The sequence below is a fragment of the Eubalaena glacialis genome, chromosome 3, assembly GCF_028564815.1.
Source record: "Eubalaena glacialis isolate mEubGla1 chromosome 3, mEubGla1.1.hap2.+ XY, whole genome shotgun sequence".
Lineage (NCBI taxonomy): Eukaryota > Metazoa > Chordata > Mammalia > Artiodactyla > Balaenidae > Eubalaena > Eubalaena glacialis.
In genome coordinates this window covers 182,779,213-182,793,332 of record NC_083718.1, presented here as the reverse complement: position 1 = coordinate 182,793,332, position 14,120 = coordinate 182,779,213, and positions in this window count along the sequence as shown.

The following is a 14,120-nucleotide window of genomic DNA, read 5'->3' as shown; positions in this document are numbered from 1 at the left end:
CCAGTGAATATAACAAAAAAGAAACAGACTCACAGATATAGAGAACAAACTAGTGGTTACTAGTGGGGAGAGAGAAGGGGGGAGGGGCCAGATAGGGGTAGGAGATTAAGAGGTACAAACTATTATGTATAAAATAAACTACAAGGATATATTGTACAACATAGGGAATATAGCCAATATTGTATAATAACTGTAAATGGAGTATAACATTTAAAAACCATGAATCACTATATTGTACAGCTATAACATATAATGTTGTATATAAACTATACTTCAATAAAAAAAATTTTTAAATAAAAAAAAGAAGGTAGATTAGTGGTTGCCAGGGGTGGGGGAGGGGAGAGAATGGGGAAAAACTGACAGGTACAGGGTTTCATTTTGGGGTGATGAACATGTCCCGGAATTAGACAGTGTTGATGATTGCACAATCTTGTGAATATAGTAAAAGTGACTAAACTGTATACTTTAAAAGGATGAATTTTATAGTGTGTAACTTACATCTCAATTTTTAAAAAGATCCTCAGAGATAATGTTAGCTAATAATAAGGGCTAACATCTGTGAAGCACTATGTATCAGACCTGTTCGAAGCACTCTACATGTATTAATTCACTTATTCCTCTCAGCATTCCTGTAGCTGGGCACTGTTACTGCTCCATTTTACAGACAAAAACTCAGATGGAGAGAGGTCACTTGCCTAAGGTCATCCAAGTCAACCGGTCATTGTTCAAACAGGGAACCTGAGGCCCAGAGAGGGGCGATGACTCACCCAGGTCACACAGCAACGTAATGGCAAACTCAGGACCAGAACCCAGGGCTCCTGCCTGGTTTCCTTCAGGAGGCCTTCAGAATCAGGTCTTGTTTGGGCTGGGGGTTGCCATTAGGGGTCTGTGTGCCCCTAGAGGCCCCAGGAAAGTTTTTGCAAAGGATGAAAAAAAAGAACAGCTCCTGAGGCTGGAACACTTACCATAAACCAGGCACTATGCTCAACGCTCTATGCCTCATCCCAGTGAAACCTCCAAAACCCCTGTTTATCTTCCCCCACTTTTTTTTTTTTTTTTTTGGCTGTGTTGGGTCTTTGTTGCTGCGCGCAGGCTTTCTCTAGTTGCGGTGAGCGGGGGCTACTCTTCGTTGCGGTGCGCGGCCTTTTCATTGTGGTTGCTTGTCTTTTTGCAGAGCAGGGGCTCTAGGCACGCGGGCTTCAGTAGTTGCAGCACGCGGGCTCAGTAGTTGTGGCTCACGGGCTCTAGAGCACAGGCTCAGTAGTTGTGGCGCACGGGCTTAGTTGCTCTGCAGCATGCGGGATCTTCCCGGACCAGGGCTTGTACCCGTGTCCCCTGCATTGGCAGGAGATTCTTAACTACTGCGCCACCAGGGAAGTCCCTCTTCCCCCTTTTTACTGTTGCAAACTGGGGGCTCAGAGAGGTGATGGGACTTTCCCAAGATCACACAGCTAGTAAGTGGTGAAGCAAAATATTAACTCAGCCCTTGGGATTAGCATCCATGCTCTAATTACCACACGATGAAAGAATGCATGAATGAACGAATGAATGAATGAGAATTAAGGAGTTCCCTGGCAGATCCCAGGCCCAGAGTGTCACTCGATTGTCATCACAGGTGTTGGGGGAGGGGACAGGACCAGGGAAAGAAGTTTTGGGGAGATGGGACAGGACAATGAAGCTGCTGGTTGAGTCAAGAGTTACCAGTGCCTGGCAGAGAGGGCCCAGCAATATGAGAAGAGGGGCGGTCAGTGGGCTCTGGACTGGGAGGGGCCTCCTGCTAGGAATCTGGGCAGCAAACAGCTCTGGGCAGCCTTCCAAGTTCCTCTCCCCGTCCCCGACAGACCAGGGCACCCACAGCTTGCTGGTGAGAGCTTCTTCCTCTCCCTGCCGTGATGGCCCCTCGTGGTTGTAGTTCTTCATTAGGGGCTGCCAGCTGGGGCAGGGAGGGCCCCAGTGTGGAGCTGAGCACAGCCCTCAGACTCAGCCCGGGCTCAGCCCAACCTGCCCTGCGAGGGAGGCACGAGGAAGGGGGACACCTCCTCTCCAGCGCCCAGGAGGGCCTGGCAGAGCCCACAGTGACTCAGGGTAGTGGATGTGGCCCCCATGTGGTGACTATGGGGGGGATCCCCACGGTGTGGAGCCCTCCTGTCTGGGTCCCCAAGTCTCCTCACTGTAGGAATCTGCAAAGATGAGCCTTATCTCCCTGCTGACTTGGAGTGGAGAGAAAGCGCCCTGACCTCCTCCTTTTCAGAAGCCTCAGCTCCACTGACAGCAGCACCCTAGACCTGGGGTGGGGAGCGAGGGGACGGTGGGGGAGGCTTTCTCAGGGAGAGAGAGAGACGGGGGCCTGGATTGCTGGGACATGCATCCTGGTGACCAGTTCACACAGCCACTCAGCTCACATTTGCAGAGAGGCTGTAACCTGGCACCATTCAGGGCATGAACTCGAAAGCCAGACTGCCGGGGGGTTCAAATCCCAGCTTGGGCATTGGCTAGCTGTGTCACTTTGGGCAAGTCACTTGATATCCCTGAGCCTTGGTTTCCCCTTCTGTGAAATGGGCATCACAATGGTGCCTACCTCATAGGACTGAGCTAAGCAAAGTTCTTAAAACAGCCCCTGCTGTTCTAAGTGAGCTTTCAATCCTTTCACCCAGTGCTCAGCATCTGGGTCCCGCTGGGAGCCAAAGTCCCCAGCCTTCATGGAGCGCATAGCCAAGTGGAGAGTAGACAAACTATAAATAAGGATTTGAATAAATAAACAAGATCTTCAGAATTTGGGGATAAGTGCTGGGAGGGAAATACTCAGAGGTTTATGATGGAGAGTGCAGGAGGGAATGGGGGTGTCAGGGAAAACCACTCTAAGGAGGAAATATTTAAGCAGATTCTGGAAGGATGAGAAGGCAAGCAGCTATGTGATGATCTGGGGACAGTGAATTCCAAGCAGGGCCAACAGCACATGCAAAGGCCCCGAGGCAGGAACTTTGGCACGCCTGGGAACAGAAGGGTGGTGGGTATGCTGGACAATTCTTGGTTGTACAGGCTGTCCTATAGGATGTTTAGCAGCATCCCTGGCCTCTACCACTAGACACCAGTAGCACACACACACACACACACACACACACAGAGACATACCTCAATTGTGACAAACAAAAATGTCTTCAGACATTGTCAGATGTCCCGTTGGGGCAAAATCACCGCGCTTGAGAACCACTGGGTTAGGGTGAGCACAGTGAGAAGTCAGCCAGGTTGCCGGGCCCATGGCGCCTCATAAGCCACTTAGGGGGTGTTGGATGGTGGGAGAGCCAAAAACTGGGAGGATGGTGGGAGAGCCAAAAACTGGGAGGCCCCTCCCAGTCTGGGATGTGGCTGGTGAGAAGCGGACGCCTGGTCCCTGCCCTAGCCCTGCCGGGGTGTGGCCCGGACCCAGCTTTGCACAGCCTCCTGGATGACCCCCATGCTGCTCCTCCATCTGAATTGCCCCTCCTGTCTCTGCCAGCCTCCCCTCTTTGTCCCCCCATGCTCTCGGGGCACACTCTGGGACCACTCCCTGGCCTCCTCAGCCTCTGAGCTTTTGCTCCTTTAGGTAGACCACACCCTGGCATGCACAGATAACAGGTCCTCAAAATATTGCCTTAGGCAGAAATAGAGACACAGATGTAGAGAACAAACGTATGGACACCAAGGAGGGAAGGTGGGCGGGGGGTGGTGGTGGGACGAATTGGGAGATTGGGATTGACGCGTATACACTAATATGTATAAAATAGATAACTAATAAGAACCTGCTGTATAAAAAATAAATAAAATAAAATTCAAAATAAAATAAAATAAAAATGATGGTTGTTATATTCCCCCCCCAAAAAATATTGCCTTATGGACGGGTGATCTTAGACCCACTGACCAGAACAAAATCAGACATAAGGGGTCCTCCCTTGGTCCCCCACTCAGGGGAGGCATGGGTGGGAAGCTGCCTAGACTACAGCCCCCTTCCCTCCAGGGGAGTCCCATCCCTCCCCCATCTCTGCTCTCTGGCTCCCTCTTTCTCCAATTCGCCTTCTTTCTGGGCATCTCTTGTCTCCCCTCCACCAACCCGACACCCGCCATCATCCTGTCTGTCTGTCTGCCTCCCACTCCACCTCATCCCTCTGGCTCTGGCTCTGTCCTTCCCTGTTTCTCTCCTCTCTGCCTTGGTCTCTTTCCCTCCCTCAGCACCCCCTACTCCCTGCCTCCCCCCACCCCGAGTCTGTCTCTCTCTCCCCCAGTGGCTCCAGTGGTTTGGACAAGCTCAGCTCCCTTCTGCCCAGATGACCTCACTACCCCACCACACGCAGGCACGCACACACTCACTGTCACACACAAATACAAGCTACACACACACATGCACGCACCCTGGTCCCTGGCTGGGTTTCCCTCAGAATCGGAAGGGCCCCAGCCCCAGCGCTGGTCTACCTGGCCAGGTCCGAGGGTGGTGGAGAACCATTCACATGCCCTGCGCCTGGCCTGCACCCTGCCTGGTCCCTGCACAGCAGTTCCTCAACCCCCGCCCAGCAACCTCCCTCCCATCTCCCCCTGGGGCTGCGGGGGCAGGCTCATGGTTCAGGGTACCCCCTCCACTCCCCAGGAAGGACTAGCCATCTCCACTGTCCCCCACCCTCCCCTCTGCCTTCTACAAAGGGACCAGCCCTGGCCTGGGAGCTGGAAACCTGGGTCCAGCTGGCTTAGCCTCCAACACCCTGGGTGACCGTGAGCTCGTGCCTCAGTTTCTTCCTCTGTAAAATGGACCTTGACGTCCGTCTTGCAGTACTGCTGGAAGGATCAAATGTGCTAATTCAGCCCCGTGCCTGGCACACAGCAGGCACTCGCAGACACAGACATGAGGATTCTGGGGGCAGCCGCCCGCCTGCCTGGCCCCCACCCCAGTCTAAGCCCTGGGCACCTCTGTAGTTAGCCCCCCACCAGCGGTCTGTCTCCAGGAGAACTTCCCGGCAGACTTGAGGGGTGGGAGGGAAGGGGGAGCCAGCCTCCTGCCTTCTAATTTAGATTCCTGGGTTTATGGCAGGAAGCACAGTGAGGCTGACGCTGTAATTAAGGCAATTCCTGAGGCTGCGGCAGGAGGCAGGGAGAGGAGCCCACCGCAGGGCTGACCCCCTCTTCTCTCTACCCCTCTGCCAGAAGCCCCAGCCTCAGACCTTCAGCAGGCTCCTCGGCCTGCAGTCCCCTGCTCCTGCACTCCATTTTGCAGCCCGGGAAACCAGAGACGGGTAGCTGCATTCCAAGGGTCACACAGCACTCAGGGACACATGCCTGAGCCACCCTCGGGGGTCCCCCTCTGCCAGCTATGGTCCAGCCCAGGGTGCAGGGAGAGTCCAGACACGTGGCTTCTTTGTTCTGTCCACCCCTGGACCCCAGGCCCCATCTTCCCTGAGTCCCCCTCCCCCCACATTCCTGAGGTGTCTGGGCAGAATCTGGCCAGGGCTGTGGCAGGAGGGCAGAGCCCGCCCAGGGGTCAAGACCAGGGCAGCAGCCTGGGCCTGAATACCCGCCTCACCCCTTCCAGTTAGACCTGCCCTAGCTGAGGCCTGGGGCTGTACTGGGGTCTGCGGTGGCCAGGGAGGGGACCTGGGGCTCAGCATCTCTGACAATCCATCCCAACCGTAGGGCCCCAGGGCTGGAGCTCAAATCCTCGCTCTGCCCCTCTCTGGGTAACCTTGGGCCACTCCCCTCCAAGCCTCAGTGTTCTCACCTGTACAAAGGGTGCAGCCATTACCAGGGAGGCCAGTTCTCCCCCCTGCCCCCGGCTAGGCTCAGAATGAGATCCCACCGGAGTGTGTGTGGCCTTCACCGGTCCCTACGCTCCCTCTAGGCCCAGCCCTACAAGGCTCTGTGGACCTGGGCAAACCTCTTGCCCATCCTGGTCCTCTGCATCCTCCTTGGTAAAAATAAGGGGCTTGAACAGAATCAGGGGCTCAGACCCTGGGATTTCACATGTCAATACCAATTCAAAAAATAGGGGCAGGCGTGGGTGGGGCTGTGACTTTTTGCTTTGCCAAGTTTGGATATTTTAACAACATCATCAAGTGCAAAGACACAGGAACAGCAAGGTGAGGCAGGGCGCTCACGCTCTGGGGGCCTTTCTTCCTTCGTAGCCTGCTGCAGACATCTTTGCCCCAGACTGCCTCGGATTCTGGGCTGGGCTCAGGGCTCCGACCCAAGGGCTGGGCTGTTCGGTGCGCGCGCGCGTGTGTGCGTGTGTGTGTGCACGTGCGAGTGTGTGTGTGTGATGGTGGGCAGGGGAGGCTGCTGAGGGGCAGGAGTGGCACTCACACTGTAAAGGGCCAGCGCTGCCCAGAGGCTCAGGGCAGAGCCAGTGCCCAGCCTGGGCCCCATGGAGTGAACGCTAGGCCTAGGTAATAGATATTGATGGGGCGGGGGCAGGAGGGGGTGCCAGGCATTCTTCAGGCTGGGGAGAAACAGGACTTTGTTGTCCGAAACCAAGCTACCCCTGGCCTCTTTGCATGCCCAGGCACTCTGCCAAAGATGGAGAAGCCTACTTGGGAGGCGGTAGGGGTGGTGCCGAGGCCTCTCCTGGAGCTGTACCTCCCCCCACCTAGGTGTCCCCAGCCAGCAGTCGAGGCCCCAGACAGGTTCCAGATGCCAGCCTGGAAGAGCCTGGCGGAAGGTTGAAACCCAAGGAGAGATGGAGGTGGGGCTGGGGTGCCAGGACTAGGAGACTCCCTGCCCCCACCTCCAGCTGAGGGGGCGGTGAGGGTGGGCTAATGATTTGGAGGAGCGTTCTGGGTGCTCATACTATCTCGTCCAGCCCTCAGGACAACCCCTGAGAGGGGTACAGTTAGTTCCATTCTATGGATGTGTAAACGGAGACTCAGTGAGGGAGAGTATGCAAGTTAGTGCATAGGCCGAGGAGAAACTGCAAACCTGGTCCTCTGACCCCAGAGCTTGAGCCTCAGGAGTCCTGTCCCTCGTCCCTCAGGGACCCCTGAGTCCCTGTCCAAAGTGGCCAGGCCTGGGGTTGGTGCTGGCCACCACCGTCCAGGGTTTCAAGGATTAGACGACCAACCCACAGCACAGACTAGTATGGCTCTCAGTAGGTATTTAATAAATGTTCACGGATGCTGCTGGGTGACAAGTTCTGTCCCTCTCTGGGTCTCGGTCCCCCATCTGTGCACAGAGGCTGCTTCCCCCAGGTCTGTCTTTCAGGGACTTTTGCCTTCTGACTTCAGCTGACTCTGCTCCTTCTCCCCACCCAGGGCCCCCTGGAGCCCCCAGGGCCTCCCGTCCTCACCTCAAGGCTGATTGTCATGTCAGGGGTCCAAAAGGGGTTTCTGCCTCTAGCCTCCTCATCACAGGTTCTGGCCCCAGATCTGAGGGCGACCTGGGGCAGGAGGTGCAGGGCCTGGACCCTATCTCTGCTGTCCTACTTGCTGGGAGCCCAGCGCGGAGCCCTGGGGACATGGGGGCAGCGACTGGTGGTGGCAGCAGGGCCTCCAGCCCGACCTGGAGGCCCAGCCGGGGGAGGTGGCAGGCTCTGGAATGCACAACCTCTTGCTGTCCCCTCCCTCTGCAGCCAGTGACTCACTTCAGACAGGGTTAAAGCACAAAGCGCCTTCCTTTGTCCCCAGCCCGTGCTTAATAGGATTGGGCAGGGGGTGGGGAGCGGGCCTCTGGTGGGGGGCACCTCCCCCTCCATGGCCACAATGAGGCCCTGTGACATCATGCTGCCCCCCGCCGTGATGTCAGAGGCCACCACAATGGACCTTCCCACACAGATGGCTGGGGATGTGGTGGGAAGGGTGTGGGACCGGGACACCTGCATCCTCCGGGGCTCAGTCCTGTTCTGGAGAGCAGGCCCTGCAGGGCCAGGCAGGCAGTGGCTCTGGTCTTACAAACGGCAGGCAAAACATTTTACAAGGGGACAACACAATCCTGAAAAAAAAAAAAGTTGAGATTTTTCTTGCCCATCCCCCTCCCCCCATGTTAAGAATCTGCTCCTTGGTGCCACCCTCGGGATCAAAATTAAATCCCTAGCAGGGCAACGAGACCATCTCGGAAGGCCAGCCACACTGGCTGTCCTTTGGCTTCTGAGATGAACCTACCACCTCATCTTTCAAGTCAGCTTAGAGGCTGCCTCTTCCAGGAAGCCTTCCCTGACCCACCCCAGAATGACCAAGTTGCTCTTTCTCTGGGTCATAGCACACAGCACTGAACTTTTGAGTATTCTAGTTTCCATGAGTGTCTCTCCCCAGGCAGACTGGGGGGTGGGGGGTTCTGTGAGGGGACCACTTGGATTCTCCCACTCCCCACCCTTTCCCTAGTACCAAGAACCATTCACCGATTCCTACATTAAATTGTGAGGGCAGCCCACAGGAGTCTGGTCTGGGGATCCAGGAGTCACGAAACAGGCCTGCCCTTGCCCTCATGGAACTGGCTGGCAGGCAGGAGGTGGCGTCTATGACAGACGATTATCATATCATGTGAGCCTGTAGCTGTAAAGAGTCAAAAGTGCATGAAGGAGATATGGTGGGGGTCAGGGGTACCTTTAAGTTGGGTGATGGGGGATCCTCTCTGAGGCTGTGATGCATGCGCTGAAAGGTCAGAGGAAGCTGGTGGGCCATGCCAAGGGTGTGTGGGAAAGAGGTCCAGGCAGTGGGTGGCACAGAGTAGGCCCTGGAGAAAGCCTAGTCTCGTTCACTCAGAAACCCATCAGTGGGGAGCAGGGCTCTGGGCCAACGTGCCAACTTCTGATCCTGACTCTGCCACTTGCCAGCTGCGGGGCTTTGGGCAAGCCTTTCCCTTCTGTATACCCCACGGTAGGGTGACCAAGTAAGTTATCATGGGCAAATGGGGTACACAGTCCCCCTGCCCATGGGGTAGATGATAACAGTTCCAGTTCATGGAGTTCTTGAAGAAAGGGATGTGGAGGGAACTTCTGTCCCTCATTTGCTCAGAGGAGCGAGTGAGGGACAGAAGGACCCACCTTGAATGTCATTCCAGCCCCGTTGTGGTCCATGTGCTGAAGCCGCATGGGAGAATGGGGCTGGTTTTTCCCAAATCAGTTGGTAGCAGGAATGGTTCTGGAGGTCTCCTGGAGGATGGAGAACTTGAGTTGGGCCTGGAAGAGTGAGTGCAGTTTCCTCAAGCATAACTAAAGGAGGGGAGTCTGTGCAGAGATGGGGGAGGGCTCAGATGGGGAATTGAGAACAGGTTGGGGTGTCTGGAAGGAGCAATGGGAGAGGTGTGGAGTTTGGGGGAAGAGGCGTGTGGAGACGTCCTGGGGCTTTGGAGTGTAACTATCTGGGCCCAGATGCTGGGATTGGTTTGCCTGGCCCCGAGGCTTGGTCCCTGGGGGAAGGACCCCTCTGCCCAGCAGGAGACCTGGTCATGCAGCTGCCTGGCTGCCAGACCAGAGTGGAAACTGCATCCGTCCATCCAGGCTGCCGAGGCTGCTGGGGAATGTGATGAGGCTGCTGAAATGGGGCCCCTGGCAAGGGGGATGCAGCCGCGGCTTCCCAGAAACCCCGGTCTGGTTCTGCCAACAGAGAATAGCTGATAAGGTTTGCATTAGAAAGCCAGACCCCGAGGGGCTGGAGTGGGGCCTGCTGCCTGGAGCTGCCTGGGGAGAGGGTGCCAGGAGTGGGGGGGGGCAATCTGTGGTTGGGGAGCAGGAGCCCCTCAGCCCAGCCTGGATGGACTTCCTCACACCCTCCATATGACAAATGGACAAACCGAGATGCAGCACCCCAAGGGACATGACCAGGGTCCCACAGCAAGGTCGTCAGGAGGTGACAGAGCCCCCTTCTTCTTCCAGTCAAGGGTCTTCCTGCTGCCCTGCTTCCTAAGAACCCCACAACTCCCAGATGTCACTCAGCAGCAGGCAGTGGGATGAGATAGCCCTTGTCTCATATTCTGCTCTGTCACCTCCTGGCTGTGGGATCTTGGTCTGATACCATAACCTCACTGAGCCTCAGTGTCCCCATCTGTATAATGGGGATAATCCATGCCTTGCAGAGTCATTGTGATCTTTCAATAAGACAATGTGGGTCTCGGGCTTAGCACACTGACTGGCACATAGTGGGTGCTCAGAAATGCTCAATCCCTTCTCCTTTACTGCTTGCGTGCATGGTCCTGGCCAGCCAGCGAGAGCTGAGGCCGTCTGCATAGCATGCCTCCCGGACACAACCCACATGTGGGGATATTGAATAATCTGGCTCCATATGGCTCCACTGAGCCCCCAGATCCCAAAAGCGTGGCCCCTCTCTCCTTCATTCTTTGTTTATTGAGCAAATATTTATTGAGGGCCTAGTGGGTGCCAAACACTGTTCTGGGGAGGGGGCCATGGAGGCATGGCGATCATGCGCAAAGGCACAGAAGACCAGAGCTGAGAATGCAAGCACTTTACACATCGCAAGCATCCAACCCCTGTTCTAGTGGCATCTGTTGTGTACCAGGCCCTACCCTCAGCCCTGGGCCACAGCTAGAGGTGGGGAATGGGGTGAGGAGGAGGGGCAGAGAGCTTGCCCACTCCTCTATGATTTACTAATTAACTAGAAGACCCAAGGCCGGGGCCTGGTGATACTGTTTTGACTTGCGACCCAGACCGGGAGCAGAAGAGAAAGAGGGCAACTCCCCACCCAGCATCCTTGTAATTGCTGCCTTTGCCTCCTTTAGGGCTTTGTTGGGTGCATCAGAGGGCTGCCAAGGCCCCTGCAACTCAGAGCCCAGGGAGGGCAGTGGGCTGCAGGCCCACTTCCCAGCTGAGATGACTGAGGCCAGAGATGAAGGTTCTGCTTGGGGTGGGAATGAGAGCAGGGCTGGAGTCATAGGGCTGCTCATGGTGCAACAGCCAGGGGCCAGGGTGGCATTGGAACCAGAGCAGGGCTTGTCCTAGTCAAATGAGGGAGACTCAGGCCCCACTCACAAAGGTCTGGAGTATGGAGGGCAGGGACAAGCTCTTCTGGGGACCCTTCTCTCCCCCTCACCTGATGGACTCCCTGTTGACCTTGGCCTCAACTTGGATGGCTTCTCTTCTTCCAGAAAGCCTGCCTGAACCTTCCAGGCTGAGTCAGGTGCCCCCCTCTGGCTCCTATGATACCCAGCTCCTCTCCTTCTTGGCCTGAATCCTGCTGTGTTGCCACTGCTGCCCCTGCCTGGCTAAGAGCTCCTTGAGGGCAGAGAAGGACCTTATTCATCCCTACCGCCCCAATACCCAGCATGGCCCAGAGCAGGAGGAAGCAGCAAGCAGTCTCCATCCTCTCCCCTCCCCACTCCAATCTGGGTGCCTGGGGCATTGGGGCCCTGTGGTATTTGGAGACCTTGGGCAGGTTATGTGGCCTCAGTTTCCGGAAGTGCCCATTATAGCAGAGAGAGGAGAATGTCCTGTCTTGGCAGTTGAAGGTGGCAAACGGAAAACCACTTTATCAAGGCCCCAGACTGCCTGGGCTCAACTCCTGCTCCTTCTGTGCTTGAGCCAGTGGCTCTGGCGAGTTACTTAACCTCCCTGTGCCTCACTGTTCAAATCTATAAAATGGGATAATGATGGTACCTACCTCAAAGGGTTGTTGGAAAGATTAAATGAGTAAATATAGGCAAAGCACTTGGAGCAGTGGGTGGCACCTGGTAACTCCTGTGTGTTTGCTGACACCCAATCAAATTCAAGCAACATATTCCTGGGTTTGTTTGTTTGTTTTTTCACTGATGGTGTTAACTTGGTTATGGTGCTGTTTGCCAGGTTTCTCTACTGTAAAAAATTTTTCTTTTTCTTTCTTTTTTTTTAAAAACCCTTTTTATACTTCCTTTCTTTGGAGGGTTTCACTAGGTCCAGTCCACACTCAGAGAAGTGGGGGATTAAGCTCCACCTCCTGGAGGGGGAAAACCTACATGAATTATTTGAAATTCTTCTGTAAGGGAGATTTGTCTAGTCTCCCCCATTTATTTATTTCTTCAATCATTATATCAGTATGGACTCATGGATATTTATTTTATACTTTGGATGATAATCTAATTCTGTTTTTTGCTCTGTTGCTCATCCTGGTTTAGGTTTGGCCATTGGGATCTCTTTCAGGTTGGCTCCTGTTCTGATATCCCGCGATCTGTTTATTTTTTGAGCATTTCCCTACTTTCTAGCACTGCAAGATGCTCCAGACTCATCTTGCATTTTTCCCTGCCTCAGCCCTGGAATCAGTCATTTCTCTAAGGAGCTCTGATTCTTTTTATTAGAGAGTGGTGTTTAGGAACCAAGATCTGGGGGCTGGATGTGCTTATTGCTACCAGGATGTCACAGCTTCTAGGCCCTTTACAGGGGAGAACTGGGTTTGCCCTCATTTAAAAAATTAAGTTTCCCCTCTTGCCAATCGTGGGGTCTGTTGGAGGCTCCAGACGGCTGTCCACTGGCCTTTGACCCAGTCTGTAGGCCACAGGCCTGTGCAATGTCATATGCCCTTAGTAGGCCTTATGTCCACTGGGGCTGTGAGAGAGTAAGTGAGGGAACACAGGCTGTCACCTCCCCACCATGCTGAGCCACCTCTTGTGTCCACTCCTGCTCACCAGTGGGGCCATTGGGTGGCTAAGTCGCTTTGGGAATGGGACTGAGCCTGGTCTCAGGTGCCCTCACAGCCCAGACCGCTGGGGGATTATAGGCTTGCTCCTTGCTGGACCAACAGCTTTGTCAACGGTGGTGGCAGTTGCCACAGCCCAGCAACAGAGCCACGGTGGCCACCTGGGGCACGACAGGCAAGGGTCAGGTCCCAGGAAGGCCTGACTCAGCCGCCATGCCCAGCACACCCAGGTGGCCCAGTGCTAATGGGAGAAAGGTCTGGTGAACTGGTCCCTGTCCTCCCTTACCTTTCCCAACCCCCCTGCCCAACACTTCAGGAAACACTGATGCTCAGTGGGCCAGGACCCAGAGCTCCCCATGGAGACAGCTGTCCTGCAGCTGTAGGGAGTCAGGGCAGAGTAGGCATCTTGAGGCCCCAAGGCAAGCTGAGCACCCTCCCAACTTTGCCAGAATGTCTCCTGTCTCCCCATAGCTCTAGGCTGGGAGTCAAGAGGCCCGAGTTCTGGGCCTGCCTCTACCAGTGACTTCTGTTTGGGGCACTGTAATCACGTCTCTTCTTATTTAAAATCTTGAGTGTCACCCCATTGCCCTCAACTTAAAATCCCCACTCCTGGAACTGCCTTACAAGGCCCTGGAGACCTCTTCAGCACCCTACGTCACGCCCTAATAACACCAAATTGCTTGTGGTTCCTCCTTACAACATGACTCGGTTTCATACCTCCACAGTTTACTCTGCCTGCACCACCCTCTCCCAATGCTTCACTGGTTAATTCCTACTTGTCCCTGAGCTCTTAGCTCTGGATCACCTCCTCCAGGAAGGCTTCCTCCTGTGCCCCAGACCACTTCTGCTCATCTGGTCCTGTCTCTGGTCACCCGTGTATGACACCTTCCTAAGGCCAACTGTGAACGACCTCTGGCATACCGGGCAGCAACCTGGTACAGTGGAGAAGGTTTGGGGTGCAATATCCGGGCTTTGACTTCCCCCAAAGCCTCTGCTCCTTCCTGCTGTGTGACTTCGGGCAAGTCACTGCACATCTCTGAGTCTCAGTCGCCCCTCTGTGAGAAAAGCATCTAACTGGGATTCAAGGCACTGCTTTCAAGTCTGGCCTCTGCCTCTAACTCACTGTGTAGCCTTGGGCAAGCCCTGTCACTGGGCCCGGCCTCAGTTTTCTTCTTCTGTAAAATGGGGCTACCCACAAAACTCGGAGCACTAAGGCTCCAACAAGCCCAAACTTGTGAAAAGTTTTGTAAACCTCAGAGCTCTACATGGATGAAGAATCTATTTCAGCAACTCCATGGAGATGTGTGGGAGGGAGGCTGATGGCTGTTCTCACCGTTCTCCCCCTGCCCCCCCCCCGCCACCAAGCCCTCCAGAAGCCTTGAGATCAAAGGTGACAGAGGCCTGTTGGCATGGAAGCCGGACTCGGCAGGGCCCGCTCCCTGGCCCTCCGCCCACCTCCCACCCACCCCATTCCCAGGGTTACATGACATGTGTGCCTTGCGTAAGAAGCTCTGTTTAAACACTCTGGGTGGGGTGAGCCCTCCCCAACCC